Source organism: Oncorhynchus keta, chromosome 24 (assembly GCF_023373465.1).
Source record: "Oncorhynchus keta strain PuntledgeMale-10-30-2019 chromosome 24, Oket_V2, whole genome shotgun sequence".
In the NCBI taxonomy this organism is placed as follows: domain Eukaryota; kingdom Metazoa; phylum Chordata; class Actinopteri; order Salmoniformes; family Salmonidae; genus Oncorhynchus; species Oncorhynchus keta.
The window spans coordinates 43,303,002-43,313,625 of record NC_068444.1 but is presented as its reverse complement, the minus strand read 5'-3'; the positions used below and the strand labels follow the sequence as shown (position 1 = coordinate 43,313,625).

Sequence of the window (10,624 nt, the reverse complement as noted above, 5' to 3'; positions counted from 1 at the left end):
TATGACATTTGTAATGTCTTTATTGTTTTGAAACTTCTGTATCTGTAATGTTTACTGTACATTTTTATTTTTTATTTCACTTTTGTATATTATCTACCTCACTTGCTTTGGCAATGTTAACACATGTTTCCCATGCCAATAAAGCCCCTTAAATAGAATTGAATTGAAATATCTGTCTCGTCTATCTGTGGTAAAACCATGTCTTATTTTCATTCAGGCAGAGAAAGGGCAGCCATTGGGTCCCTCTCGTGAAAGGGGAGGTGACGTTGACGTCAGAGAGGAAGAGGCGAAGCGAGAGGTTTCACTCTTGCCAAAATCAGTCCAAAATAAGCCCAATAAGTTTCGATGGGTTTATTTTGGACCAAAGCTTGTCGCCCGCCTTCCCGCCTTTGGGACAACGACTCCCATTGTTAGGGCGGAGACATGATCATCTCGCCATTATATATTTTTCTAAGTAAACGGGGAACGACCCTGAGATTCAACTTTCATAGGATGACAGCTGATTCCAAGACTGACGCAAGTGTTGGCAAGCGACTTTTTTTGTAAAGTGTCTAACCAATGAGCTTTGGAAGTGATTTGTAGACAGTGAACGTGTCTGTTTTGTAAAGAACATTTGATCTTAGTTGCAGTAGGCGGTGGATGTGGCCGCAGCATTTATTGCCTGAGTATCAACGAAAGACAGCAACACGGACCGAAAGTTAGATAACTTGCCAGACTGAAATATAAAGACTTGATTTGATCACTTCGGTAACTTCGTCACGGATGCTACAGGTAAGCTATCAGGAGGCAACTTTTGCTTTTATTATGCTTTTACATCAGATCTATTTTCTTTTCATGCAAGCAGAACGCATCAACGATCACATGATGAGGGACAGATCCGTCCATACAGAGCCGATCAGCTGTCACATTATAGGCTACTTTGTAACAGTCACACACTTACCACGAATATAGGCTGCTACACTGTAGTTGAAGTGCTGCAGCTATGGTGATATTGTTACCTCTACATTTGTCGTTCCACTCCCATAAGTGAACATGAAACCAGTTGCAAATTGTTATGCGTTTTATACAATTAACATGTTTTTTAAATTATTGCTTAATATATGAAAAGCAATCAATTACTCTCCCCATCTATACATGTTGTATGGCTATAGGCTACTCAACCACGGCAACAGAACACAAAAGTTCTTAGGGCTACTAAACAAGGGACGTGAACGGAGTACCTACATTCTAGATGGTTGTGTCACCATACCACTAGCAGGACGGATGTGTATAGGTTGAGAACTAGGCAGTGGATGACATTACCAGTAATCTGGCAAACGTAGCCTCGTCGTTGTCAAGGTTTGTGAGGCGAGAGAAAACATTGACAAAATATGATGCCTGCAGGCCTAGGCTGAAAAATAGGCCTGCGACGTGACGTTGGAATAACCCATGCCGACAACGACGTGTAGCAGGTTTTTATTTACTTTCCAAAAGCATAATTTGTCTTCTGTCAAAGCCTATACTTGTTTGTAGCCAACAGATTCACCCTACCGTTACGCTTGTTTACACTAAGTGTGTTTTCATATATAGTCCCTTTTAAAATAACCGATTGCACTCTGGGGTTAAAAAAAAAAAACTTCCCAATGCCCTTGCATTTGAATGAGGACTCAATTATTTTTTCCAGTTCACTTCACGTATTTTGTGGTATGAATCAGCAATGTGAATTTAAAGCGATGTTTAGAAAGGACCCAAGATCATTTTCCAAAATGAACTCAATGCACTTTTACAAAGTGCAGGACGAGCCATTCTATCAGAATGGTGTTATCGGACAGTTAGATATACCAACTTACATTTTGGAAGCTAATAGATTGCATTTAACTAAAATATGAGACTTAATAATTACTCAGAAGATAATATTAACATGTAAATATTATTGGTAACAAAAAGTTATTAATTTTCTAACTGCAGACTAAATAATGCTGTAATTGAAAATTGTACACTCAATGAAGGCTACTGCCCCTTTAAGAATAGATTTTGTACACTTTGTTGTGAATCTTACCAAATGTTTTCTTCTCACACTATTCAAACCCTACAATCAAATAAACAGCTTATGAAGATCTCACCCTATAGATCACATATTGCAAACAAATAATCTTCAACTAAAAACATATTTTGACGTTCCTGTCCATCCTTGGCAGTCAATATCCAAAACGGCAGACTTTTTTTTCCTCTAAAATATTTCATTTGTGTATATTAGTTTTTATTTGATGACTTTATTTTTCATTCCTTAGTCATCTCATCTCCACTCAGGCAGTAGCAGGCAAAACGGCAGACAAAGTTCTCTGTGATCCCCATATTGTACTGTCTTTAGACAAAATAATTTTTACTAGTTCTTCAAAGTAGCATACTATCCCTCTCTCGAAGTTGTTTATTCCTGTCTCATTTGGTCTAATGCGGCCTTTGGGTACCTAACCTAACCGGTGTAAAAGTGTATCCATCTCTATCCGAGCTGTAAATATCAGGTGCAATGGATTATGGTCATTGTAGGTAATTACCACATTTCTGTGCTGAACTAGGTTAAATATTTGCTCCCTTCAGCCCAGCGATCCTCATAGTTCTTGATTTGATTTCTCTCTAGAGAAATGGCGAGATGGTCTTCCAAAAAAACAAAACTAAATGGAATTTAAGTATTTGAACCGACGTCAGTCAATTAGTTGTTTAATAACCAGAATAAATACTGAAATGTCTGTTAATCACTTAGCACTTGTTCACATTGCACTTAAATTCCACAGTCCGATTCCCCTTTTAAATGAGCCAAACTCTGTTCGCAGGAATCTTTTGAGTGGTCTGAGTTAGAGGTCGACCGATTAGGATTTTTTAACACCAATACCGATTATTGGAGGACCGAAACAAGCCGATACAGATTTAATCGGCCGATATCTTTATTTATTTATACTAATGACAGTTACAACAATACTGAATTAACACTTATTTGAACTTAATATCAATAAAAATCCATTTAGCCTGAAATAATAGTAGTTGTAGTTAATATAGTATTTATAGGACTATTTCTCTCTATACCATTTGTATTCCATATACCTTTGACTATTGGAGGTTCTTATAAGCACTTTAGTATTGCCAGTGTAACAGTATAGCTTCTGTCCCTCTCCTCGCCCCTACCTGGGCTCGAACCAGGAACACATCGACAAAACCCACCTCGAACAAATACTCCAAGTCTCAGAGCGAGTGACGTTTGAAACACTATTAGCGCGCACCCCGCTAACTAGCTAGCCATTTCACATCGGTTACACCAGCCTAATCTCGGGAGTTGATAGACTTGAAGTCCAGGACAGCGGAGTGAATCACCACCTTCCGGAGACACCTGAAACCCCACCTCTTTAAGGAATACCTAGGATAGGATAAGTAATCCTTCTCACCCCCCTAAAAGATTTAGATGCACTATTGTAAAGTGGCTGTTCCACTGGATGTCATAAGGTGAATGCACCAATTTGTAAGTCGCTCTGGATAAGAGCGTCTGCTAAATGACTTAAATGTAAATGTATAAACAGCGCAATGCTTGAAGTACAGCAAAGAGCTGCTGGCAAAACGCACGACAGTGCTGTTTGAATGAATGCTTACGAGCCTGCTGTTGCCTACCACAGCTTAGTCAGACTGCTCTATCAAATATCAAATCATAGACTTAATTTTAACATAATAACACACATCAATACGAGCCTTTTGTCATTAATATGGTCGAATCCGGAAAATATAATTTCAAAAACAAAAAGTTTATTATTATCGCATATACCCTGACTCTGTGTGCAATGAACGCAAGAAAAGTGACACAATTTCACCTGGTTAATATTGCCTGCTAACCTGGATTTATTTTAGCTAAATATGCAGGTTTAAAAATATGTACTTCTGTGTATTGATTTTAAGAAAGGCATTGATGTTTATGGTTAGGTACACGTTGGAGCAACGACAGTCCTTTTTCCGCGAATGCGCACCGCATCGATTATATGCAACGCAGGACACGCTAGATAAACTAGTAATATCATCAACCATGTGTAGTTAACTAGTGATTATGATTGATTGTTTTCTATAAGATAAGTTTAATGCTAGCTAGCAACTTACCTTGGCTTCTCACTGCATTTGCGTAACAGGTAGGCTCCTCGTGGAGTGCAATGAGAGGCTTAAGCGTTGGACAAGTTAACTGTAAGGTTGCAAGATTGAATCCCCGAGCTGACAAGGTAAAAAATCGGTCATTCTTCCCCTGAACAAGGCAGTTAACCCACCGTTCCTAGGCCGTCATTGAAAATAAGAACGTGTTCTTAACTGACTTGGCTAGTTAAATAAAGGTGTACATTTTTTTTTGTGACCAAATCGGTGTCCAAAAATACAGATTTCCGATTGTTATGAAAACTTGAAATCAGCCCTAATTAAATCAGCCATTCCGATTAATCGGTCGACCTCTAGTCTGAGTTCCTTTTGTTGTGTTCACACTACGCACATGTTGCGAACCGCACTGAGTTAAAAAAAACTGTGTGAAAGGGACCAATTGTGAAACACCCGAAGCTTCACTGGGGTCGGAATGCAATCATGGTTACGTTTTAAGACACCGTGGAGCGGGAAAACGTACCTCAATGCAGGGATGGGATATGCCACTGTACTTCAAATGTTACTTTTATCCACACTGATACATTGAAGATACTGCTAGTTTTTCTAGAAAACTGCCCCTTTTGTCTTCATGCTAGCTAGCATTAGGCACTACATCAAATTTTGGGATGTCAAGTTTAAAAACTGCTCGCTGGAGTCATCTGAGCGCTTGGCTTTTGAGCTTACCTGTTAGTGACTGAATACTGATATATTTGGTTCTGACTCGCTACACGCTGTCCAGCAAGAACAGTATGGATGCTTCTCTGTCCAGAACTGTTATTTTCATCACTACCGCACACTAGTATTCCCACTGAAATCTTTAGTCTACCTAGGATGGACTTGTGGTTCTAAAGGGAGGAAACATATACAGTGGGGCAAAAAAGTATTTAGTCAGCCACCAATTGTGCAAGTTCTCCCACTTAAAAAGATGAGAGGCCTGTAATTTTCATCATAGGTACACTTCAACTATGACAGACAAAATGACCAAAAAAATCCATAAAATCACATTGTAGGATTTTTAATGAATTTATTTGCAAATTATGGTGGAAAATACGTATACATCTGACAGTATTAATATAGTTGTACATGCAATAGGATAGTATATATACAACAGAGCAGCATATACAGCATATACACATCAGCAAAAATTGGTCCGACAGCCCATCCCTGGGCTAGATTTATGGCCCCTCTCTCACCGACTTGGTGTTTCTGGTGCCACAGAGTTGTAAATCTTACTGTGCATGCAGAGCTCAGAGGACCATCTCCAAGACTTCGAGCAGGATCTAGAGTTCACCCGAGCATAACAATTGTGTGAACTATGACAGCGCAGTGGTATTGTGCTCATACAAATAACCATCTGTTAACAGTATAATCTACTGTGCCAATACTCACGCAATTAAGGCAGTGCTGGTACTTACAATATAAACAACACGCACAAAATATCCCCCCCTAAAATTACACCAACAAAACACAAAGAAATGGATCAGCATGCTTTGTAATGTTTCTAAAACGGTACATGTATTAAAGAAGTAATGTGCTATATTGTTTCATTTCCTTTTTTTGTGACCAGAGTCTTTTAACCAAAATCTCAAAATAACCAAAATACCAAAATAACCAAAACATTCCAAATGTTAAAATCAAAAGGCCTGACCGGATTAACATGACATCAAATAACACGGCCATATCCTTACCCCTCTACATAATCAGAAATGTTTAAGTTACATGAAAGGCTATACAATTTAACACAATCCCGACATAAAAAAAGCATATTGCAGAGAAATGCCTAACTATTTTGCCATGCCTGTTGATTAACCAAGAAATAGGCTACCTAATTAAATGCTCTCCATAGGCTAATGAAAACAATTATTTAAGGACAAATAAACATTGCCATTTTTTAATTTAGGTATTGATCATTATTTCGATTTTTAAAAGATGGAGCGAAAATTGTGTTAAATGAGGCATTCGTCAGTCACAGGATCTCTCGCATTGCAAATTCAGCACATGTACTCACAGGCCTGATATAGCTAAAGTACTGATTAACTCAAGATGGTGCCGATAGATGACAGCTTTACTTCTAGTCCTTAGGAAACAGTATTTAAAAAATAAAAATAATAATTATGTATTATTTATTACATTGTTGGCCCTTAAGGGTAATTACATACAACCGGGAAGGACCATTGGATATCAGAGAGATGTCAACTTACAAGCACAACCAGCACTATGACCAGGAATACATCTTTCCCAAAACGGATCCTTTTGTCTGCACCTCCCAGGGCATTTAATCTGATTCCAGAGGCCGACCCAAATCAATGCCTTCTGGAGGAGAGGGTGCCAGAACGGTCTTCTAGTGAGGCTTCGGGTGCGCGCACACCACCCACTGCTCCCGAGTACATTACTCGCTAATGTCCAGTCCCTATTTAACAAATTTGACGAAATTAGGGCAATAGTTGCTTTCCAAAGAGATATCTGGGATTGTAACATACTCTGTTTCACGGAAACATGGCTAGCTGGGGACATGCTGTCGTAGTCCATACAGCCAATGGGATTTTCATGGCATCACACCGACAGGAATAAACATCTCTCCGGTAAGAGGAAGGGCGGGGGTGAATGTTTCATGATTAACGGCCCATGGTGTAATTGTAATAATATAAAGGAACTCAAGACCTTGTGTTCAACTAGAATTCCTCACAGTCAAATGCTGACTGTATTATCTCCCAAGAGAAATCTCCTCGGCTATCGTCACAGCCGTGCATTATCTCCCAGCAAGCGGATACCAAGACGGCCATCAAGGAACTTCACTGGACTATGCAAACTGGAAACAAGATATCCTGAGGCTGCATTTATTGTAGCTGGGGATTTTAACAAAGCTAATTTGAGAACGAGGCTACCTAAATTCCATCAGCATAATAATTGCTGTACATGAGCGGGTACAACGCGCGACCATTGCTACTCTGACTTCCGCGACGCATACAAGGCCCTCCCCCGCCCTCCTTTTGACAAATCTCACCATAACTCCATCTTGTTGCTCCCCTCCTATAGGTAGAAACTAAAACAGGAACCGCCTGTGCTTAGGTCTATCCAATGCTGGTCTGACCAATCGGATTCCACACTTCAAGATTGCTTTGATCAAGTGAACTGGGATATGTTCCGGGTAGCCTCCGGCAATAACATTGACGTATACGCTAACTCTGTGAGTGAGTTTGGAAGGAAGTGTATAGGAGATGTTGTACCCACTAACCATTAAAACCTTTCCTAACCAGAAACCGTGGATTGATGGCAGCATTCGCGCAACGCTGAAAGCATGTATAACCGCATTTAATCATGGCAGGCGACTGGAAATGTGACAGACTACAAACAGTGTAGTTATTCCCTCCATAAGGCAAGCAAACAAGCAAAGTGTCAGTATAGAGTGGAGTCTCAATTCAACGGCTCGAACTCGAGACGTACGTGGCAGGGTCTGCAGAAAATCACGGATTACAGAAAGAAAACCAGACCCGTCGCGGACATCTTGCTTCCAGACAAATTAAACCACTTCTTTGCGCGCTTTGAGGACAATACAGTGCCACCAACGCGGCCCGCTACCAAAGACTGTGGGCTCTCCTCCGTGGCCTCCGTGAGTAAAACATTTAAATGTGTTAACTCTCGCAAGGCTGCCGGCCCAGACGGCCCACAAGGGTGCATTCTCAGCCCCCTCCCTTACTCCCTGTTCACCCACAACTGCGTGGCCATGCACGCTTCCAACTCAATTATCAAGCAGGAAAATAACCTCTCACTCAATGTCAGTAAAACAATAGAGATGATTGCGGACTTCAGGGTACAGAAAATGGAGCACCCCTTATCTACATTGACTGTTCTTCTGTGTTCATATCACCGACAAACTGAAATGGTGCAACAGTGCATTTTGAAACTCAGGAGGCTGAAAAAATGTGGCTTGTCAACGAAAACCATCTAACTTTTACAGGTGCACAATTGAGTGTCCTGTATCACCGCCTGGTATAGCAACTGCCCACAACCGCAAGGCTCTCCAGAGGGTGGTGCGGTCTGCACAACGCATCATCGGGTGCAAATTTAAAGTGACTAGTGTTCCATTTATTAAAGTGGCCAATGATATAAAGTCTGTAGGTAGGCAGTCGCCGCTCTGTGCTAGTGGTGGCTGTTTAACAATCTGATGGACTTGAGATTGAACAAAAAGCTTCTCTCGATCTCAAGTCTCATATCTCACATCATCTCATATATAAACTACCGTTCAAACGTTTGGAATCACTTAGAAATGTCCTTGTTTTTGAAAGAAAAGCAAAGAATGTTGGTCCCTTTAAAATAACATCAAATTGATCAGGACTACAGTGTAGATGTTGTAAATTACTATTGTAGATGGCAACGGCAGATTTTTTTCTCTATATATAGGCATACAGAGGCCCATTATCAGCAACCATCACTCCTGTGTTCCAATGGCACATTGTGTTAGCTAATCCAAGTTTATAATTTTAAAAGGCTACTTGATCATTAGAAAACCCCTTTGCAATTATGTTAGCAGAGCTGAAAACTGTTGTCCTGATTAAAGAAGCGATAAAACTGCCCTTCTTTAGACTAGTTGAGTATCTAGAGCATCAGCATTTGTGGGTTCGATTACAGGCTCAAAATGGCCATTAACAAAGAACTTTCTATTGAAACTCGTCAGTATATTCTTGTTCTGAGAAATGAAGACAATTCCATGCGAGAAATTGCCAAGGAACTGAAGATCTCGTACAATGCTGTGTACTACACCCTTCACAGAACAGCGCAAACTGGCGCTAACCAGAATAGAAAGAGGACTGTGAGACCCCGGTGCACAACTGAGCAAGAGGACAAGTACATTAGTGTTTAGTTTGAGAAACAGCCAGTCTCAATGTCAACAGTGAAGAGGGGACTCCGGGATGCTGGCCTTCTAGGCAGAGTTGCAAAGAAAAAGCCATATCTCAGATTGGCCAATTAAAAAGAAAAGGTGGCAAAAGAACACACACTGGACAGAGGAACTCTGCTTAGAAGGCCAGCATCCCGGAGTCTCCTCTTCCCTTTTGAAGTTGAGACTGGTGTTTTGCTGGTACTTTTTAATGTGCTTCCTGTTGAGGATTTGTGAGGCATCTGTTTCTCAAATTTGACACACTAATGCGTTCTGAATGATTGTGTCACACCTTAGAGAGGGAGAGATGGCTTAAAATGGTTTTATTTGTGTTCTCTTATTTCAAATTGACAAGCAGTAGCATATGCATTGAAATTACATGCACTCTATCCATACTTGATATCAAGTATAGGTCTAATGTAAACAAAATATTATTATGGATAACAATAATTCATTGTCATGTCTTTACTATCATTAAACTGAAGACTTATAGTTTTTATCAAAGATTCTCTGTAATTAGTATTACGCGATTAGACTGATTAATCATGTACATGTAATTAACTAGGAAGTTGGGGCACCAAGGAAAATTTCAGATTAAAGTTATCATTTCATAAAATAACTTTTCAGATATTTTATCTGAACAATTAGTCTTCGAATGATTTACTTTACCGCACGTTATTCTCATTCCAAACAGAGAAAATTGTTGGTTATCTGCACAAACCCAGTCTTCACTATGAGTCATCCATACATCAATTGTCTTAAATAATTTATTTATTACTGAGTATTTCACAGAAATGCCTAAACAAAAAAACTACGTAAATGTGGTTACATGAAATGATAGGAGAATGTGCCCTAGTGGGCTAAACCGGCATGGCGGCTTGTTAGACAAAAGGGGAAGTGGGGGTCGACAAAAGTCACTACAGAGTGATAATTATAACAATTGAAATGCTAATCCTTTACACATGAACGCTCACTCATTCGGGAACAATTGCAATCTATATATATATTTACGCTCAGTGTGTCATCTTGATCGCTGGTGATAAGTCTTTCTTTTGTAGAATTGTCCGTCTCTCTCCCTCTTGTTTGTGGTTAGAGGGGTTTGTTCAGAGTGACATTCTTTATAGAGTGGATGTTTCGGCGGTTGTCGTTCTTCGCGTTCAATGATACCGAATTCCTAGCTGCAGACTAGTAATTAATATCAAAGACTTGTTCTTATTCTGTCGGTATCGATAGTCTAAGAGTTTAACCATGTGGTATGGTTAAAAGATTCAGCAATGGTCTACAACCTTTGCACTCTCCTAATGGAGAAAAACATGGTCTGCAACCTTTAGCCATAGTATATATATAGTATATATGCCATTTAGCAGACGCTTTTATCCAAAGCGACTTACATCTCGTAATTGAGGTAAGCTCAGTCTGCTGATCGAAACCCGAGTGGGGGTTTTACTCTGAAGGGCCGAAGAGGGCTGTCCCAGGAGGCCTAACCCTAACTGGGCTCGGGCGGTCCTCTGATTTTGAGTTTTTCTTCATTAAACAGTCCAAAATCACATTGTAAAATTGTGTAAACAGTATCATACTCACTCATTCATCTTATACAACAATTAGATGTAA

At 39.9% G+C, this 10,624-nt stretch overlaps 1 protein-coding gene across 2 annotated transcripts in view; it reads left to right on the top strand.

The window, feature by feature from the left end:
• Nucleotides 1-293: 293 nt before the first annotated feature.
• Nucleotides 294-10,624, top strand: part of dnmbp (dynamin binding protein) — a 117,945-nt gene continuing 107,614 nt past the window's right edge. For both annotated transcript variants that reach the window (XM_035734846.2, XM_035734845.2), the window contains exon 1: nt 294-771. The gene's annotated coding sequence lies outside the window, so the exon portion shown is untranslated. The remainder of the gene's footprint in view (nt 772-10,624) is intronic.